Consider the following 22,512-nt stretch of genomic DNA (forward strand, 5'->3'; position numbering starts at 1 on the left):
CAGTTTGAGTTTTGATCCTTGGAGAAATGCTTATATGCACAGAGGTCAAGTCAACAGCTTTATGATTTACTCCCTTTCATGGCAGTAAAACTGTATTTATAAACTCCACAGTACATCTGGTTTCTAATTTATCATCCTTCAGGTACATAAAAACAGTGCTTTAACCTAGTAAAAATATTGTTTTGCATCAGGGAAAAGTCCTGAACCCAGTCCCTGAAGAAATTCCTATGCTTCTGTCTCTGTGATTAAATAGTAAATAGAGATTTGGTTGCTTTGGAATTTCTCCTGTATTTGTTTGTCCTCTCCTGGATTTTGTCTGAAATAAGAGGGTGGGGCTGATGGAGTGGATGGGAGGTTGCTGTACAAACACTGATAGATAAATCTACTGATACCAAAGAGATCTAAGACGCTTATGCTTGGTAGGAATCTCTATAGAAAGAATGAGAAAATACGGTCACAAAATCTTTGATGTACAAAAAGATTTTTTTTAGGTTAAGCACTATTCCCCATACGGTAAGGGAGAAATTAGTATTCTTTTTAGTTGCTAAGGGTCTTTTTGGTGAGTCATAATTCATTTTACAGACAATTTCGAGCTCAAAAAGACAACATATACCTCACATTTCTGAAGGTGTTTCTTTTGTGGGAATAATCCTCCATGAGTCATTGACTCGGACAGTCACTGTGAGTTGTCATCCTCTTGGATGTTCAACATTAATTAATGCATGGTTGAGCTGGCTAATTAGGGTCTTTGTCTTCCACGTTTTCCACAACACTAAGCTGTGGCCAGAATCAATTGGCTTGTTTTGACTTGGGATTTTTGGGGTTGTTTGTTGTTTTCACTGGGTTTTTCATTAATTTTGTCTTTTCAATTCATTTTATTTCCCTTTTATATTTCTGTTCAAAATTTGCAAATATACATAGGTTGACTTTTCTAGGGGTAGAAGATTGAACTATGTTAAGAGAAAGAGAGAAACCTTGCCACATGTCAGCCTTGATTTCATTGGAGACAATGTTGATGTGAATCCAGAATGTAAGTATATTCTATGGCAATCACATTTTATATGAGTATATACTGATTTTTTTTGTTTCTTTCTCCCCAATTCAAGGCCAAGCTTCTCACAGAAAGGCAAACCTCTTGCTCTGAATGTTAGATTATTTTAAGCAACCATCACTGATGAATTTAAAAACTGGTTTACTATCAGTGCTTCCAAAGTTATTATGAAGAATTGACCCAAGGTTTCTGAGACTTTGAATTTCCCATCTCTGCATCCTACAGAAATTATGCTCCCTTTTTTTGCTGCTCATTCATCACCAGCTAGACCTGCTTTACTTACAGTGCCTGTAATTTTGTAACATTGGAGGTTTAGAGGAACAGAATGGACCAAAAACCGAAGCAAAATATTTCTGGCATAAATAACTTGACGCTTCTTTTTCCCTCTTCTCACTATTACTTCTTAGCCTAAGACATTCTTCAGGCTTTCTTTATTTTTTGCTGGATTTCACCAGGACAGAATATTTCTGCTGGACAGCCTCTATTTTGTATACTTTGTCTCTTTTCTGAGGTTACAGGTTACAACAATTTTCAGTCCAAATCTCTGAAAGGAAAATCCACTATATGGCTTAAAATTGGAGGACTATCTTCTACAGGAACCTAATGGAAAGCATTCATTTTGCTGAAAAGGCCAAGGCTTTATTCTAGGCTTGTGCCAGATTTTCAGATATTCTTTTCTATATGTTTATTCATATTGTCCTTTCTAGGTCTTCAAGCAATTAGTTTTTATTTGCATGCATCATTGCACTTCTTTGCTCCCAGGATACAGTCCTTGCTTTCTGGCTGTCCTACGAATTTTTTCCTCACAACATTCCATTTGGGCTTTTCACTCATTTTGTTCAGGCTTATATTTGAATTCCATACCCTCAGGGCGTTTCTTTTTTTTCTCTCTTTTTTTTTTTTTTTTTTTGCTTCCCTATTTTCTCCCCCTCCTCATTTCTAGATTTTAGGTTACTGAGAGGTTGTGCTGCTTATCTGAACAATGACACCAGTAACTTATGTGTCTTTCCTTCAGTGAGCGTTGCTTTTTTTTATCGCCCTTTATATTTATTATTCATTGACTGTTTTGAGTTTGGTTCTTCATTCTCAAAAATTCTATATAAAGGAAGAAGGAGAAAAACCACTACCTGGTTACAAATATTGATTGGTTTTTAATTTTGTCAGGACTGGTCTTGGCATTTTGTTATTAGGCATTAAGTTCTTCACAAATTTAAATGACTGAGGAATCCTGTTATATTCAGAGGCAAACTTCAGAAAAGGATAATTGGAAAGCCCTAAAATATATTAAAGGACTTGTTTTTAAAAATGAGTGGGTTCGTTTCAATATCTATATTTTGTTAGCATTAATGCAGTCTTTCACATTAATATATTTCATTGATTCAAACTATTTTCCACCACAGTAATCTAAATCAAATTATGATCCATGCATTTATTGTGTACTGTTAACTACTTTAATAAAAATATTTAAATAAATATATATATATTGTACTCTGTCTTTAAATTTAAGCAAATATTTATAAACTTTAAAAAATGTTATTTATTGAATTGTATTATGTTTGATAAAAAATATTTTAGAAATAATGTGGGAAATAATAGTGATTAGGTTAGTTTTCCCCTCACTTGAAGTAATTCTCTATATGTGAGTAGTTATTCCCTTTAGATGTTCACGCATATAAATAATTGCAATATAAAATTTCTGGCTTGCATTTTTCCACTTAGGGGATTTGCTGTGGGAAACATTTGGCCTCGGGTGAGCAGCTCTCTGCTGTCTGTGGGTTTGCCCTCTCCTTAGCACTGCACACGTATGTTAATGTTTGCAGAATTAGAAGGGTTTTTTTAATTGTAAACTTTAAAATTAATTCTTGTCTTACTTCAACTAAAATTTCCGGCGTTGTACTACAATAAGAAATGAAAAAAAAAAGATAATCGAGTATTTATAAAAACCTAAAGGTTTTTAAAATTGTTCCCAGTAGTGAATAAATTTACGGGTACTGTATTAGTGACAATTAATACAATCAGTGAGTTATGTATTATTGGGGAAGTAAAGGAATACAGAAAATACAAAATATATAGAGAGATTTTTTTTTTCTCTGTCTATACTCTATTCTTTAGGCATTCAGTTATTTAATTTCAAGGTTTTATTTAACTTCAGAAGGTTCACGTCCTTTGACCTATACAGTCCTCTCAACACCAGCTGGAACTAAGAAATGTTTTTGCAGGACAAATAGGCATGAAAAGAACAAAGGATTGGATGCAAGGTGAGAACAGGACATTCTGGTGCTATACTTGGGCTGTAAAATATCTTTTGAAAGTAGAAACCTGATGTTCAAATACAGCAAAATTTTTCAAGGTGAAGTTTCCTGATACCTGAACTTATTTTTTTATTCCTTTGAAAACTAACTCATGACATTAAGTGCTACTTCAAGTATTTTTCAGTTGAGAAAGAATACGATATATTAATTAGAATATACTTTTCCAATTATTTGTTCTGAGGATCTGTTTAATGAATATCTGGATATAGACTATTGATCTCATCTTTGTGCTGCACTTGATCCTCTCTTCCCATCAATATTATACACAAGTAATTGCATTTTTCCTGTTTCTCATGGGCTGTAGCACTGGACAGGATAGAGGGGTCAATGTCATTACATTTACAATTGAGAAGATAACAGTTATTGGTGTAAATTAAATTGTCATTGCCTGGAACAATTATGTTTATGGCAAAATCTCCATTTTTCTCATTTCAACTTCTGCAATTATTGAGAATAGAAGCACTCAGATGTGTAGTTATGTACAGGTTAAAAGTGATGTTGAAAACCCCCAAATACAGACAAGTTAGCCTTAGAGATGGTATATGAAGGGGACAATACTTCCTTCCGTTGTATTGATTACTATTGAATTGATACTCAGTTTTGACTATTGGCAATAGTCTGTTTAAAAAAACCCCAAGACATGCCTTATTTTGAAAATAAGAATTACTCTTTAATTTTACATTAGAATTACATTCTAAGAGAGATTATTAGTGAGACTTTTGGTAATTTCTCTTTTTTTTTTTTTTTTAAATTGTTGATTTTCAGGCTCTTCAAACATTTCACGTGACAAAAATACGGTCAGCTTCTGATTCTGGAGTTTTTAAAGGGTCTGGAGATAGTGTTATTTTTATTAGATCTTTGAACTGCAGTGTGTTTACTGGCATTCTGTGCATATATACTGCATTACACTGCGCGTGCTGTTGTGTCTGTTCGCTAAAATGGGCTTAAATTGGGGTGCTGAGGCAGTGTCTGCCCACACAGTAAAAACACTTCAGCTTTCCTTTACTTATTCATTGACTGGTAAGTTAGTCTGCATCCATTTTCAAGAAAGTTAGAAATAAGATCTTATGTTTTTCATAATAAATTGACAAAAAAAAAATAGCAGGCATATATTTGTCAAGCTGACCATCACTTTTTATTATTTCCTTGTCTGCTAAGGTCCCAGGTAAAACTAACAAAGTTATCCGGGGTGTCACAGTGTGTGTGGTCAGCAGCTTTAGAAAATCCATCTTCATATGGATGAGGGTAAGGTTACCTTAAGTTAAGGTACCTTAAGTTACCTTAGGGTAACTTAAAAAATAAATTAGAGCCAAATACAGAAACGTTTAAAGGAATGTACAAAACTGTTAAAATAACTAGACACAGTAGTATGAGTTAAAGCTTCATCAGGATAATGCAGTTTGTCCTCTAATGGTTGTATTCATGGGTAGAACTAAAAAGCCTAGCTTTTACATTGCATTAAATTGCTAAATGCCCCCAGACATGCTAAGCCAGAAAACACTGAAGATTTGTAAATGTTGTGCATTTATCTCATCCCAGATCACAATTTTTGGGTTTTTTCTTCTCTGCTACATTTTCTTTGGTCAAAAAATTGCTTGAATTCTGACAGAAGTCAAAAATAAAATTGAGCATATTAACATGTTAATGTATATTACAGGAAGGCCTTTGAAGTGAAGTGCTGATAACGGATGTGTTTTAGAGAGTAGTCTGCTGAGTTAAAGTACAGCAGCAGCCTTTGTGTTTGGCAGCTTGGGAACCACAGGAATTACAAATGCTATGTAGGTGTTCCTCTGCAAATCCTCAGTGCATCAGTTCAAATGGAGTTATTGTCTCTTTAGTGCATTTGCAAAATGCATATTTTTTCTAATATCTTCATTTTTTATTATTACAGAAAACAGAGTAATTAATACACTACATGAATTCCTCTACAATTATTTCAGATGTCTGTTGTGCTTGAAAAATATTTCTGTGTGAGAAATTTTAACACATTAATTACAAAGGGTTTTAGGAGCCGTGGAAGGTTAGACACCATAGATTCCTCTTTTTATCTGAGACTCCTACATAGCTTCACCTCTGTAGCTTAATCTCTCCCCATACCTCATGCAGGAATCAAGAAACATAAACCACAGTTACCGATTTAGAATATTAATTACAATATCCCATTATTTTAATCTGGCCTTCCAAACACTTAGGGTTCAGTGAAGCAGGAAAACAAAATTTTTCTTAGTCAACATGTTTCAGTTCTGGTATTCACCTGCAGTAATCATATGGGACATCTATTGAGAGACTGCTTCAGATTTACTGGTTTTGTGGGTATGAGACAAATTGCCTGATGGTCACTCCCGCAAATGTTTTGGTCCTTACTTAACCTGGATCCTTCCTTAGAGATGTCTTCCATCTGTATTTTGAGAGTTAGTGTTTTGTCATCTTTTACCCGATGCTCAGTGAACAAAGATTGAGATTTTGCTGGCTTCTCTTCTTTTCCTCTTTTCTTCCCGCCTTCTGCTGGGTGAATTTCTTTGATGTTACTGTAGCAACATCTGTAAAGAACAACTTTCAGAAATACCTTTGAATCTATTAGGTTTTTTTCTTAATCCATCAGAAAAACAATATTCTGTGAAATAGATGTATTTTTATAAATTCAGACTTGATCTTTCTTTGTTTTCTTACACATTGAAAGTTCTCTGAATGGTATGGAGTAGATCTGGGTTTCCCTGGGGTTATTCTGGGGTTTTGTTTTGTTTGTTAATAATACAGCACAAGTAAAACAATTTAAAAACAAACAAAAAGAATGTTTTTCCAGCCTTAAATTAGATAATGGTATCAGAACTAGTAATTCTTCAAAACAATATGAAAAAAATTTTTTTTTTGTCTTAATAGAAAAAAATAAGGAACTGGTTGAATATTCTCATAATTTTCATGCCTATTAGGCAGGTGTTTTTCCTACCAAGAGAAATGAGAATATCTCATAGAGTATTTGTTGAGAGGGAAAAATGGTTAGCCTTTAAGAGTAGGTTGGAAATCTCTTTGGGTTATTGCTCTGTACCAATAAGAAGAAGCAAAAAGACATCTTATTCAATAAAAAAAGAAACAGGTTTTCAAGTACAGACAGTAACCCCATGTTGCTCTCATAATTATAATGAACATATTTTGACATATTATCAAAAAAAGAAGCTATTGAAATACCAAGCTGGAAAGTTCTCAGGCCAGTGCTCATATTCCAGTATAGGGTAAGATTGTAACTCAAACACCAAAATTAAGCTTCACTTCACGCAGACCAGTGAACACTTACCATTGTTGTTTGGCCATTAATTCATAATATGATTTATACAGACATATTAAACCTGCTCTTTAACTACTTCTTTGATTAAATTGTGATGGAAATAAATGATCCAAATAAAATTAGTAGATTTGAGGACTGCTGGATCATGCTGTATGATGGGTTTTACATAATTCAATCCTGAATGTGTATCCAATACGCTTAAATCGTATTTCTAATTTTCCTTTAAATAGTTTGCATTACTAATTTGCTTCTAAGAGATTTCTGCCAATCAAGTTAAATACTTTCTGCAAACTGCTTACATTCCTGTCAAAGTGTACTTGTTATACTAAACACCCACATTCTGTTCTAGTTCCATTTTAGTTACTTTATTATTATTTTTTTTAATCTTTCCTCCCACAGAGTGTTAGCAACTTCTTATTGATGGGCATCCAGGAAGCTGAATGCAATATTTATTTTAAAAATATATTCATTTAATCAGTGCAGATCTAGATGGTACCTAAAAAGGCAAATTCCAGGTTTTGAAAGATGTGTGTGGGTGCACCAGCAGTTCTGCCAGTCTTGCAGTGAGGCACAGTGCACACCAAAGTCAACAGCACGGCTAAGCTCCTCTTGAATTCCACTTTTCAAATATTCCCTTCCAATGTTTTGTTTTCCAGGTATCAAAAGGTGTCAAGTAAACAGTTGAGTGTGAACAATTCACAAGCTCACAAGAGAATAAATGGTCTTTGGACAGTGTAATTGCTTTGCAAATGTAGTGTGAGGAATATTCTTTTTCTCTTCTAAGTGGAGAATACATTCTTATCAGTGTGTGTATTATGTTACTGTAGGGTAACTCATTATCCAGTGTAAACACTATATCGGGATAATAAGAACATTGTGAATGCTTTAAAAACACTCTTTACATCTCATTCACGGAAACATTAAGAGATTTTAGCTTTGACAAGCAACATTTTCCCCTTGGGAACAACAGTTTTGAAAGAAAGACAGCTCAGCTAGTTTGTCCACTACAGTAATTTAAGGCTAACAAAATACATTAATTCAAAATAGCAGCACTAAGAGAATTTATAATTTTCAGGCAGGTCTTCATGCTGTTCAGAGTTCACAGTGTGTGTTCAGAATGCAAGATGTGCACACAAAGGAAGGCAGGATTTTCTCTTTTTTTTGGCAGTACCTAATAAGAAGAGAAGGTGTTGACCCACTATTCATTTCTTATTTAAATTCTCCTTAGTCAAGCAAAATTCCCTTTTGAAATTCATCACCTGACTTCCACTGAACTTTTGATAAAAGAACTTCTGTATTTGTTTGCAATGGAGAATTCTTTTTTTTTCTTTCCTCACACTTTCCTCACACAGCTTTATGTGTATTATATCATGATATTACATATGTGTTGTCAGTTATGTTTACTGCAATTCCCCAACATCAGCTTTCACCATGTAATTTCCCATTCATCCTTTCAGCTGGTGAAGAAGCTTTTAGGGACTTATAAATTTGTATTTTGTGGCAATTTTAGAAAATTTCAAGTGCCAGCTTGTATTCCAAGACTCATCCTCAGTAACAGTTTCCCTGATTTTGAATATCTTAAATATCAATGTTAGGAGTTAGTCTGTAATGTAACTAAGGAGGTTTTTTGTCCTCTGCTCTTAGGCTTTGCTTCCAGTGACTTAAAGAGAAGTTGCATCACAGTGAATGGGAACAGAATTGTACCACAGAGGACCCAAATTCTTTCCTGGCTGTTTGGATCATGTATATCATAGAGGTCTTGTACGGACAGAATTGTTTGAATTATCCTTTATTTTCTTTAACTTTTGAATTCTTACTTTAAATGGATGTGATGTTCCCCTTATGTTCTGGTGAGATTTTGTTAGACTGTTTAGTTTAGTTTGGGTTTGTGACTTTTTGTTTCTTTGGGTTTTTTTAACCCTAGCTCCTAGACTCTTTGATTTTCATGGAGCTTTCATAGTTCAAACAGGCAAAAAACCTTTCCTTGTATTTTTGACAGTATTCACTTTAAAATAACACTCAAATACATGAGGTTAAATTATTTTCAGTTTCTTTCTCTGTCAGCTTTATTGGGTAATTTGTCAGACATCTGCCTCATTCCTTGTTTGAGTTCTCTTCCATTCAGTTGCATCTCTATCCACAACTGTTTCCATCAGGCTCTTATGCAAGGATTTAAAGTGCAGATCTATATAATATAAGGTTAATGGTTTAATGGAAAATATTTTAGCATGCACCAGTGTTATATAACTTGCACTTTTCAGAAATCTTTTCAGAATCCAGGAATTATGATGTTCTTTAGTGCTGTGTATTCAGAAGGCACATTTAGCTAACTGGCCACCTAGGTCCATTGTATCAAATACAGAAAATAAATGAATGAACAGGGTCTGTTAAGATTGAGACCTGTGCAATGTACACCAGAAAGACAGGAGTGCTAGGGCTTCTGCTGGGTAGATATTCAGAAGGTCTACTGAAAATTCTGTTGGAATCTTGGGGACACAGTGATTCCTGGTGTCCCCAGGAATATGCATCAGCCTTTTAGGTGTGTTTTGTTTGTTTGGATGTCTTGGCAGATGTTGTTTGATTGGGGCTTTTGGGGTGATATGTAGCTATTTTGCTAGCTTGTTTACTACTTGCACTCTTTGAGTGGTTTGGTGTTGGGTTGTTTGTTTTTGTTCTTGTTTTTAACTTTGTATAAGAAAGTTGTCATTTGAAGAGTTCTTCTAGATCAACTACCAAAAGCCCTTCAGCCAATTATATTTGAAACATAATAGAGAATTGCTTCAAGAAATCAATTAACTGCAGCTGGTTTGTGCTTGGGCAAGTCTTAGTTACTAAGCTTATTTTCTATTTTAAGCTATCCCATATTTGCCTTCTATGTTGCCTCCTATCTTACTGTTTGGGAAATACTAGCCCCTGGAACACATAAATTAAACTCTTGATCTTACACAAGAACACGTTAATAGATTTTCAAAAATGATAGGTGTTTTTACTCCATTCTCGTAGTCTGTTCTTTAAGTCACAATGTCTGATGCTTGCATCAAGACAGCCAAGCCCTTACTGTGAAAAGTAGCAAAACTTATGAGAGAAAGTAGATTTATTCATATGGGCTCTGTAGCCATGCAAAATTTATGGCTTTGGAAGTTCTAAGAAGGGCTTGATGCATTCAGTTGTCTTGGTATCAAGAATATCTTTGGAGCACTATTCCGTGTGCTTTGTTTCCCTCAATGAGAATAACAAGGTCATCACTCTTATGTGCTTTTGCTTTTGAATAATATAATCATTGGTATGTGTGGTTTCGAATTGCAATGCATGCAACTTAGGGTGAAATTTAAATAAAATTCTGATACATTACTGTAATTTCCATTGCCTGCTGTCTTTCCTCTGCCAATCCCAGTGAATAAGATTCTAGACAGAATTAAGTCTTCATCTGTAGTATTGGTATGGGAAATGTTAGTACATTACAGACAGTTGCAAAATATCCTTCCAGTAGTCTATTTTTGGTTTTAAAGATGCTGAAATTCAGATGTTTTTAAATTGTTGAACAATAAAAACATTGTTGCCATGACTTTAAAAATGTGTAGGGACATGTCTAATATTCTGGTTTAGATTTTTAATGCTTAATTAATTAATTGAATGTGTGCTTTGCCTCAAAGTCATAACTCTCATGGCTCATGTGATTCTGTTTATTATTTTGTATGTCTTCAGAATTATAGATTTAAGAGTTCTTATAGTTACTGAAGTTGAAATTTGTCTTGATTCTAAGTCTTTCATGTTTTAGTGGAATCTGCAATAGAAATAAAAATTTAAATCTAGGAGAACTCTCTGGTGACCTTTTTTCTAGTATATCAAATATAGAGTTTGATAAACTTTTGTAATCATTTACTGCAGACAGATCTTATGAGAGACTTCACCTTCATATAGTTACATTTCTTGTTAACACAGGCACTTTAATATAAAAGTTAAAGTAATTTTAATTTCTGACTGTGATTGTATCCTTGGTTTGCAGATAGTGACAATACTTGAACCATATGATCCTTGACTACTATTGATTCCTAAATATAGAGGTTTTGGTGTCCACTTTTGGTGCTGGACAAGTGTTTCAACAGTGACTTTTGAGTAGTACATTATGTATTTTACTAAACAAGTTATGGAAAAGAGAGTGAGTTCTTAATGGTGTTTTTTGGTGTTTCTTTTCTCTTGTGTTTATATAAATAGTAAGCTTTTTGTGCTATCCTAAAGCAGGACTTAAAAAGTACTGTGGGTTTTTAGCAGCTTTTATAGTAATATTACAAGTTTTACAGTTTATAGATAAACTATAATTTGCTGAGTTATCTCCTAAGTAAAATTGGGCTGGTTTTCCTTCACATGCTTCATGCGAGTGGGTACACATTTCTTTTGAAAGCCACTAAAAGTATAATGAATGAGAGGTGTGGTTAATAATGAAACAAGAATGAAAAAAATTGGGATTCTAAATATTTTTATGAAAATCTGAGAACTTTTTTCAAAGACACTGCATCTTTTCAGTTCTTCCTTTAAAATAATTCATTTCAAAGCATGTGAAAAGAAAAACAACAAAGAAACAACAAAACCCTTCATAACTAAAAGCTTGTTTGTATCTTTGCATGTATTTAGGAAACTGTAGATTTTCTCAAACACAAATGTAACAAGTGGTTTACCAGGCCCAAGACATCTTACAGAAGGAAATTATTTTCCTTTGTGAACAATAAAATCCCACATATGCAACACTTTAATCTAACTGCACATGAAAGGGCATGGGCTTAGATCTTTGATTTGCGCCTATTAGCTCCTGAAGTTTTCCATTTATTGGAAAAGTGGTTTTGAAACCTGAAGAGAATAACTTCAATCAATCTCCTCACGTTTTATTCTCAGATGAATGTATTGAAGCTTCCTTAGAAGGAATATGACTACTGGTTATTTAATTTTTGAAACTGCTTTTTGAGTCCCAGTCACAACAGTTTGACAAATTTTCTTAGCAAAACCTTGAATCATTTCTTGTACCTTTAGGTACAGCAGACTCATTATTCAGTTTGTTTAACAGAACACACTGGTAGTGATAATTCTATGTGTACTACATACTTTACTGAAAAAAAAAGTTGTTGAGAATATCTAAAAGATTATAGAAATAGACAGGTTTAGTAAAACAATTCAAGCTTTTTTTTTTTTCCCACTGGTGCATTTTCTAAAAAAAAATCTGGCTTTTTCAAGGTGCTTACTTTAGCACTTGTTCTAAAGTAACAGAAAGGGATATTCTCTTAAACAGCAATCAACCACATTTTGCATCTAAAGACTTCAACCAGAAACTTTGTGCGCACATCTAATTGATAATTATTATTATTAATAATCCCTAATACAAAGAAATTATTAATTTAGCTTATTTGCTCAAGGGATGCATTTCTTTTTGAATAGGATAGAAGATATTAGCAAGTTAATATCTTCCCACTGTGGTAGAAAGTGAGTGAAAATTAATGAAGATAATAAGCTTTACTTAGATAATTTCATTATTGTCATAACTTTACCTGCCCTGTTTTATGACTGCCTTGTTGTCTGTAGTGAAATTATTATCTTAGCTCTGCCAGAATTACTATAAAACAACTAAAAGGGATCAAATTACATAAATTAAGTATTTTTGCACCTTGTTGCTTTCATTAATTGCTTATGCATGTTGAGGGTTTGTTGGGGGTTTTTTGTTTATTTGGATTTTTTTATGTGGTTTCTCTGATGTTGGGAGATGTAGGGGATGGATATTTTTATTTTTCAAGTAAATGCAGGATGCCTACACTCCAATGGAAGTTTCTACTTGTGGATTCTGCTGATTCCTCATTTTTCAATGGACCATGTAGAGGGAACTGAAGATTCCAAAACAGGAATTGAAACTTTCTCCTTTCTTAGATGATAAGCTCCTCGGGGACACACCTCTGAAGGATAACCAGTTTATCTGTCTTCACTAGGATATGGAGTATATATGATGACAACGTCTCCCTAAATATTTGTTCACAGGAATACTGAGGGACTCTACCAAAGATACCAGTAGGTGGTGACAGCTTCAAATTATGATCTTAAGAGAATGCATAGTTCATAGTGTTACTTTTAAATACCTCAGATAATGCTGCTTTCATGAAATGTCATCTTCAGACAAGATTAGCCAAAAGGGGAAAAAACCCCTGAATTGGTCCACCCATGAAAGCCACCGTCACCTGCCACAGCTGGGCAGAGGAGAAAAAAATATGATGAAGGGTTCATGAGTTGAGATAACACCGGGAGAGAACACTCCAAGGGCAAAACAGGCTTGGCTTAGAGGCAGAAAGTGAGTTTATTACTAACAAAATAAGAGGAGGAGAATGAGAAGTAAAATAAGCCCTTAAAAACATCTTTTCTTCCCCAAACCCCTCCCTCCTTCCCACCAACAGCACAGGCAGAGAGGGTGTGGAGGTTTGGTCAGTTCATCACCCGAGATTCTCTTCCGCTGCTCAGGGAGAGGAGTCCTTCCCCTCTGAGACTGTGGGGTCCCGCCCACGGGACACAGTTCTCTGTGAAGTTCCCCAGCGTGGGTCCACTTTCATGAGCAGCAATCCTCCCAAAACTGCTGCAGCTTGAGTCCCTCCCACCATGGGCACACAGTCCTCCCAAAACTGCTGCGCCGTGGCTCTCTCTTTCCACAGGGTGCAGTGCTCCAAGGACAGGCTGCTCCAGCCTGGAAGCAGGGGCCCTCTCTCTCCACCGGGTCTCCCTGGATCACAGCATCTTCCAGGCATCCACCTACTCAGGCGTGGGCACCTCCCCCATGGGCTGTGGGTGGATCTCTGCATCCCCTGTGGATCCCAAGGGGCTGCAGTTGGATCTCTGCATCCCACGTGGACACCACGTCCTGCAGTGACATCTCAGCTCCAGTGTCTGGAGCATCTCCTCCCCCTCCTTCTTCACTGACCTTGGTGTCTCCATGTTGTTTCCCTCACATGTTCTCACCTCCTCCTCTTCTCTGGCTGGAATTAAAACTGTATGCCCCACTTTGTTTTGATTTTCTTCTTAAATATGTTATCACAGAGGCATTACCAACCTCTCTCATTGGCCCAGCCTTGGCCAGCAGCGTGTCCATCTTCAGAGCCATCAGGGATTGCATCTGCCAGACATGGTGGAAGCTTCTGGCAGCTTCTGACAGAAGCCACCTCTGTGCCCCCCCCCACTACCAAAACCAGGCTGTGAAAAACCAACACAATTTTTCACCATTGAATAAATAATGGGATCATTTAGAAAAAAAAAATTAAAAATGCCTATGGGAAATGTTTTTGTGGGAAATCCATTGTAGGAATTGAAAAAGCTCTTTGAACAGAAAATTCTCTGCTCTCTGGGGCAGGCTGTTAAACCTTTCTTGGTTTTGCTGTTGAATTTGTTCATAAAAACCAGTAATATCAACACCTCTACCACATTTTTCTGTGTGACATAAAATGCTCCCTTAACACTTGAATCCAGTAGCATCGCTACTGCTGGTAGTAGCCAGGCCTGTGAGAAAAATGCATGTTTTTCTATTTAGCTTGCTAGGCATATTTGCTTTTCCTTCAGCTCTTCTTTTCTGTATGACATGCCAGCATTTCTTAGTTCCATCAAATCCTTATGCTTGCTTTCAGTATTCATTTTTTTCTAGTGCCAAATTTTTTGCCAAATGTTCTGTTGCTTCCGTGGATGTGTTTGCAGCAGTCTCCCTCTGAGTGTCTGTGTTTCATATTTGAACAGCTCATCAGCAGGCATATCAATTCTCTTGCTGGGAATTTGTTTTCTTCCTCAAAGAGATCTTTGAGGCTTGATGTTGACAGCTTTTGTCTTCCCCTGAGGCAATTTTCTTTAGGGTCTCTGGGTAGTCTGTCATCTGCTTTTGTAGAAATAAAAAGGCAAACAACTATGCTAATTACTTCAAATATGGCTTGCATGTAAAAATTGCTACAAATGGCAAAGACCTTGATTTGACCCTTTTTTTCTGGACATAATCATTCAGACTGTGTATGCATCTTCATACCTTGAAAGTATCTATGTTTCTTTCCAAAAAAAATTAAATTGTGAAAATTGTAATATATGCTGTCTTTTGAACACTTTATAAATCTCACAGCATCTGTTGCTTTGAAACACTCCTTTAACCAGGCTGAAAATGGAAATATTTCCACTTATATTCCCTTCTCTTCTTCTGCACCTCCTACCAGATAAGTGACAAACACAGGCATGGGAAGGAGGGAGCGAGGGAGGATCCTGAGCACACTGAGAGCCCCGGATCACTCTCTGTTCACAGATCAGCAGAGAAAGCTCCGTGACAGAGTGCGGGTGGGACTGGGGGAAGTGCGAGCAGAGCTGACTTCCTGGCGACATTGGAGGAGGTGTGATGTGGCAGGTGGCAATGTAGCACTCTTGCAGAGACCAGTCAGGAGTAATGGGCTGGAAAATCCAAGGTCACCAGTGCAGTATCATCCTGGTGCTTACTATTGGTGTTGCATAAAGCACTGGCTCAGATTATTTAAAACACAATTGGAGCGGGGAAAGAAAAAGGTGGAGGGGAGGACATGATGCAGCACAGTGTTCTTTTTGCAGAGACTGTTTTTTAGGTGAGATTTATTTTAGTTTTATTTTAGGGGCTTTTAAAAGATGCTCATTTGGTCTTTCATTTGACAGCTGGGCACTGTTACACATGGCAACTGTCACCTTTTCCTGAAGTCATGCAGGCTTTGGTGCTGGGTAGTGTGGAATCCAGCCCAGCTTCTGTTAAACTATTCAGAGCAGTATTTTAATTTTTTCCTCCCAACTTAAATTCAGAAACAAATGCCTTTTTTTCAAGTGAGGTTGAAAAGAATAACCAAGTATTAGAGCAAGAAGTACTGCCCAGTGAGTTTGTTGACAACCAGCACTAGGTGGCCCTCCTTGAGCAGGGGATTTGGACCAGATGACATCCAGATGTCCCATCTGACCTCTACCACTCAAAAGTTCAAAATCCCAAAGGATTGAAGGAATTTTTTTAGTGACTAAATCTTTTTCTTGCATTTGAGCACAGTGAACTGCTTACTCTTAGCTTGCTCCCACACTCTTGTGTAGGCTCAAATGTCACTGCAGCATGATATGTTAGTGTGTTTCTAGAGTGATGTAGGATGTCAGACTAATAAGAGGGAAGTGATCTTTGCTGCAGAGCAGTATTTTTGCTTTTCAATTCAAGAGCTAATCATACAACATTTTCCAAATTTCATCTAACTATAATGGGAGATATTTGCAAATTCTAGCAGTAGATTTTATAAACCATCATCCTATCTGTTCAAGTAGCTCAGAATGTGGTTTTGTTTGGGTGGGGTTTTTTGGGCTTTTTTTTTTTTTTTTACAGCCTGATCAGTTTTATCTTCTTATAGGAAGACTTAAAAAGGAAAACAAGGATCAATTTTGCAGTAGAGCTGTCAAAATAATTGTTTCTAGTTTGCACATGTGTGGATTTTGAGGGCCAAGGAGTACTGGTTTCAGACTAAATCTGAGAAATCACACATCTGAATTCTCTGACAAGTAAGAACTTTCTGTTCCTTTAGATTTTAGTTGAAACTGATGTTCTTGTCAGCATCCCAGATGATACCAGTAATGAAACTGCCAACATTGTCAACTCCATTGGGCTAGCTGCCTGTTTCTGTCAAGGATTTGAGATGCAGGACAGCCCTGCTAGCAGACTCCCTGGGGCTATTGCTCTGCAGCTTCAGGAGTCCCTGGCTTTGAGGGAGACTTAATAATGTCTGACTTAAACCAAAAGGTGCAGTTGTCTCTGGCCCTTGGGCAGGTACATCAGGAATCCAGGTAAAGGATTAAACAAAGCTGATGATGCCCAGCATACTTAAAACATAATGTTTAGGGATCAGATTTTCTTTGAAGAAACTTGACTTCATAAAAATATCCCTGACTAGTTCTACCTTTGAAACCAGATCAGACATATCTGGTAGGGACTGTGCAGCACAACATGTGTAGTAGTTATGTGTAGCAAAAGAGGCGATAAGATGCCCAAGCCTATAAAACAGGTGTATTTTTACCTTTCAGATCATATCAATTCAGCATGATAGATATTTGAAGCACAGAGACCCTACATTTTGAAGCTTATGCAATTGAAGCATATATTTCCTGTATTCGAGAGATCTTTTTGTCTTGACTTTTCATCATCTTCTACTATGACTCAGGGAGGGCACCATGAGCTCACTACATCATTCTTTCTTTTATGTTTGCCTCTGTGGTTTTCCTTATTCTCACCTGAATCTATGCACTCAGAAGTTGAGACAAAGTTATCCCACAAACCATCTTTTTGGCTCAAAGGACACAAATTTTTTTAAGCTTCATCGTCCCCCTGTATTATGCAGCATACCAGCCTCGCCACTTCCTCTTTTTGAGTGTAATCCATTCATGTCTCTAACCCCCACATTCATCCTGTAGCCTTCATCATCTCTCTTATCCCACCTTTTCAGAATTCTCTTGCTTATAACCTGTGAGTTGCCAGAAACAAGCTCCTACCAGCTACCTTTTCCTGTTCTCCCATCTCCAGTACCTGAAAACAGATTATTTAAGAGGCATTCTTTAAAGAAATTGAGAATAATAACTGCTCTGGAAGTTAGCACAGTTTTCTTGAGGAGGCTCAGAGTACTTCTGCTATTGAATTCTGAGACACAGCATGCAGTTCACCTGTGATATCTATGTGTTGTCTTGGCTGGATGTGCCATTCAGCATAACCATGTATATTTAGATTAAAAAGTAAGAGTTTTATTTCTTTAGCAGAAAATTAGAGGAGCTGAGACAGCTCATTTGTCATGACAGCATTCCATTGAGCCAAAAGGTAATTTTCAGAGACTGCATCTTTGGTAAGTGTTCCTGCAGCAGTGGGGTAGTGATTTTAATGCGCAGTGCTGCATTTTAATAGCCAATTGAGATGACTATTAAGATATAGCATTGTACATTAACATCACCGCTGCACAGACAGCGGCTGGTGGCTGCTCCTCAGCTGACAGCTCCCTGCATTCTGCTTCATAGCAGTGGTTTTCTTAGTAGCTTCTCTGATCTCCAGAAAGAGAAATAAAAATCATTATCTAGTTAATATTTCACACTGTGTTGGGCATAGAGATCCCAGGGGGAGAAGCAGGAGGGTAGTGATGCTGAGTGCAGGGACTGTGACGCAGATGAGGAAAGAGGGGGAGAGAGGAAATTCCTCTGTGAAAGGATCATTTCTTGGTTTTCATCTAGTAGACTCACCTTGGCTCAGGGAAAACATGGTTCATGAACCCTGAGACTTGGGATACAGTGCTTAGGGGAGGACTGTGTAGCAGAAGTAGCTTGTGTAGCTAAGAGGTAGTAAGGTGCTGAAAATTCATGAGACCCTGAGAAATGTGAGGAACTACCTGGAAAAAAGATATAGCTGAAAAACTTCATACACTTGAAAACTTTTTAGAATTAAAGATAATCATTCAACTTTTACTCTTTGCACTTAGAAGAAACTAAGGACAGTAATCAATGACCTACTATTTGATTAGACATTTCCTTGGCTACAGTTTACTGTTCTGATGTGAAAAAAGTCTTGCTTGCTGTCAGATTGCACCTGAACAACTTCCCTTGCAGAACTGCAGAAATTAAGGAAAAGCGTCTATGACATTGCAGGCTTTCGTCTCTCTGACAGTAGTTGTGAAATGGCTTTCAGAATTAGGAAAAAAAAAAGAATCATCGTAATATCCTTCTCTGCCCTAACTTTCTGTCCACAGACATGTGGATTAAGTCTGCAGATAGCCTAGGATAAAGGATGCTGTTTCAAAATGTTGTATAACAAAGGGAAAGATGTATTCAGAAGCTCCCTTGAATGGCCTTACTGTATCCTTTGATCTATGAATTTTCCTTAGGAATGAGCTACAGCAATTATCTATCTTAGGACTTAGTTTCTGGAAATTTTCTTGAAGCAGAGCTGTGAAGGCCACTGACAGAGATCAGTGTTTTGCCTTTCAAATCCTGTTAAATAGAAATGTTTATGAGTGTATTTTCAGTTAGAAAACTTTTAAAAACATGACATGAAAACTTTCCAGGAAATTGTGAGTTACTGCTTAAAAAGAAATTAGTATTTATGAATACTCACAGCATTCTTTCCAAAGATACATAGAACTGCAGGATGGAATTACAGCCTAAAACTTCAACCTATAATTGTTGATAGTTTTACTAAACATTTGTGAAGACAAAATCAAGAGGCAATGTAGAGATAAAAATATCAAAGTGATTTAAGCAAAAATATCAAATAGATTTAAGAGAAGGTACACAGAAAGGTACCTGTTTAATATTTAACCTGCTAAAGAATGTATTAGTATTTAGTTTTCTACATGTCTATTCTTTGTAGTATAGTAGTAAATCCCAACACCTGCGTGTGAGCCTTCTTACAGTTCTCTGGGTTATGAGATGCCATGTGTAAGAATAGGGTCAAATTAGTATGATAAAAGTTTATTTTGGTGTTTTTATTGTTAGGAGTTGATTTATCAAGTATTGCCTTTTTAAAAATGTATTTCACAAATGCAATAATAAAAATATTTTTTAACATGAAGATTAATTCAGGCTAAAAAATATCTACTGTGTAAGCACCTTCTCTATGGAAAATCAGATGTATTTTCTCATTCAGCATCCACAGTATTCCCAAAGAATTAGTGACTTGCAGTACCAACAGGCCAAAGCCTAGCAGTGTACAGTGATCAAAAGACTTGGAGAGAGAAAAAAATGTTAAAGAGTAAAGATTTTGAATATTTTTAAATTTATTCTCATGTAATCATGTTGGCTTCAGGAATTTTTTCTTTCTTACCAAGCAAAAAGTGATGAACCATTTACATTTGCTGTGTACTGTATTCTGCTGTTCCTAACTCGGAAGATCCAATTTGAAAGTGTGTTTGTTTTTCTATCATGCTACACTTAAAACTCTGCGGAAACAGAGCAGCAGTTCATCATTTTCATGCACCACTAGAGGCCATCATATACCTCCTTAAATATTAGATAGTTATGCAAATTATTCTAGAGATGATGTGAATACCTGATGAATGTGCGAGTCTATATAAAAGGGCATGGGGAAACTTACTTGAGGGAAGGCTTTAATATAACTGATTATTGTGAACACCATGTGTTTTAAAGCTAATTCTAGTTGATTCAGAGCACCTCTGTCCTCTCATACATTCCTGGGTAACCTTTGAATAGATCATGGAGTGTACGTGGCAAGTGAACTCTGGAGATGGCAGCTGTTCTTTGCACATGATCTACATCAGTAAATACAGTCAAGCTTAGAACATAAAGTGGGAATCTTTTAGGTTGACTTCTGTATGCTGAGATTAGAAATTAAATTATTTTTTTCCCCTTTATCTTCCCATCTAGAAAATGGGATATCATTCTTGATCCCTCCCACAGACTACATATTGAGATTCATTAACGAGCTAACATATAGTTACTACTTTAAGTAACTTCCTGATACATAAAATAGACTTTGTGGTACACAGTTGTACTCTTTTGAATTGTGGAAACAAATGACTGAAATTATAGAGGAATTACAGATAGCATGATTTTAACTGTGGAAAAAAATCAAATTAGCATTCATCTTATACAATCAGGAGGTGCTACCAAGAGTAGTAAGACAAGAAAGCGGTAAAAAAAGGAATGAGTTTTACAATGGGTTTGGCTGAATTTCTGAAAGGGCTATGGTGTGACAAGGACACACTTCTATCCAGAAGATCTTTTCAACTGCCTTGGTTTTCAGTTTCACTCCTGGCAAACAAACCATTCAAAGAGATATAGCTTATTTTACTTTCTTTTTGAAGATTTGCTGATTTTTTTTTTTTTTTTAATGTAACAGCTTATTAATATGTGAAAGCCTTGCATGTGTGTTTGGGAAGTAAATAATTAGAGTAGAAGTTATCTGAGTTATCTGAATCAGCTTGGTATGCAGTATTTCCTTATTGAAACATTGAAAGAGACGCAAGATATATAACAAATGTCAAGTACTACTGTAGCACATCCAAACGAATTTTTTGATAATACAAACAACAATCTGCATGTTCTACACGATATTCAAGTATTTTTTTTAAATAAGAAAAGGGTGTTATATCATACGTAGCAAAAAGAAAAAAAAAAAGAAAAAGGGTATAGCAAAAGTGATGCTATATAATTGCAATTGTGACAACATGCTGATTTCTGGGTTGAGGGTTTTTTTTATTTTGTTGGGTTTTTTTGGCGGGAGAGAAGGAGGGGAATGTATTTCATATCACTTAGTCATTTTATGAAAATGACCTTGTGCTTCAAAATTATAATGTAGGACTTCTCCAAATTATTGCAAAAATCTCAAGATATCCTGAGGTTATCAGCAAAAAGAAGTCATGCAGAAGAAAGCACTATGGAATTTTATTTTTCCTCAGTAGATTTTGGAAGACATATGCAAATTTTACAAAGCTCGAGATCATTAGTCTCCTGATAAAAGAAATAAAGTTTAATATGCTGTTACTCAGATGATAAAAAAAAAAGGATAAGAGACCAACACATCATATCTCAGTATGCAGTAGCCCCTCAACAGATGAATAACACTGAATGTTATTCATTCAATAAATAAGTGCAAATGTAAGTGAGAGGGATGTCACTTATTAAGTATAATATCACTTCAAAAAGAGAAGAGAAATCTCTCACTTTTGGTATAATAAATAGGGTCATTTAAGAAATACATTTTTCCTCAGAGGACATAAAATTGCATGCAGTTTTCTTAGTTTTAAACAGGTTACAAATATTAGCAAACTGAGGCACAATAAATATTTGGCTTCACTTTCAGATCTTTACTATTATGAGCATAGGGATTTTGTGCCCATGCTTTGGAGTCCAGATCAAGTGGATTGCTGAGAAGGCGAGTCTGTTAGAAAGGTCCACTTCCCTCCTTGGGGACAAGCAACACCGTAAGGAAGAGTAAGTGGCTTTTAAAGAAATCTACTTGACTGAGTCTTGAAAAATTTATATTTTTGCATTACCTGCTTTTCATGGGCACCTGTTCAGTGCATCCCAGGCCACCCAGACCAAATGGAAAATAGTGTGGTGTGGACAGCTGCATTGGTCACACTAATGCAAGGCCTGCTCTCAGGGCTTGTTGTCTGGGCCAAAGTGGTGCATGTCTGGTCTGTAGGGCTTCTGCACACAAACTGGCACATCAGTGTGTCTTTCTTTCTACTTTGTCAATTTATCAGTTTAATGTTTGCTAACTCCAAAAGGACTGAACCATGTTTCACTGTATGGTGTAGACATGTGATTTTGAGCGTGTTGCTTTCTGTCTTTGTAACTCAATTTCCCACCTGGGAGATGGTGATAACAATGCTAATGTGTCTCATTATTGTCTTGCCTATTTAAACTGTAAGCTCTTCAGGGCAAGGGCTGTCTCATACCATATGTCTTCACAGAGACAGGCAGAATGAGTCACTGATTGCATTTGGGGTCTCCTGGTGCCACAATAATTAAAAGAGAGACAATAATATTAAAAAGAAAGAAAAGGGAGAAGGTAGGTCTGGTATCAAGAGGCATTCAGATTTCCTGGTAGCAACCCAAGAGTAAGAGAAGAGCTTATCTCTGAGGAGAATCCTTGCTTTTTCAACTTTCTCATCTCTAAATATCATATTGGATTTCAGAGAAGTACAGGAGGAAAGCTTTGAAAACAGGGTAATCCAGAAGCTAATGGAGATCCAAACTGGAAGACAAGGGTTAGTAGTTTGAGTTACTGCAAGTGGATGGGTTGGAGAACAGATCAACTTTTTGACAGGAGAGCACTTAGAAAATTAGAGTGTTGCCTCCTTCCTCATTAGAGAATGAACAGATGTTTC

The sequence above is a fragment of the Corvus brachyrhynchos genome, unplaced genomic scaffold, assembly GCF_000691975.1.
Source record: "Corvus brachyrhynchos isolate BGI_N302 unplaced genomic scaffold, ASM69197v1 scaffold147, whole genome shotgun sequence".
In the NCBI taxonomy this organism is placed as follows: Eukaryota; Metazoa; Chordata; class Aves; order Passeriformes; family Corvidae; genus Corvus; species Corvus brachyrhynchos.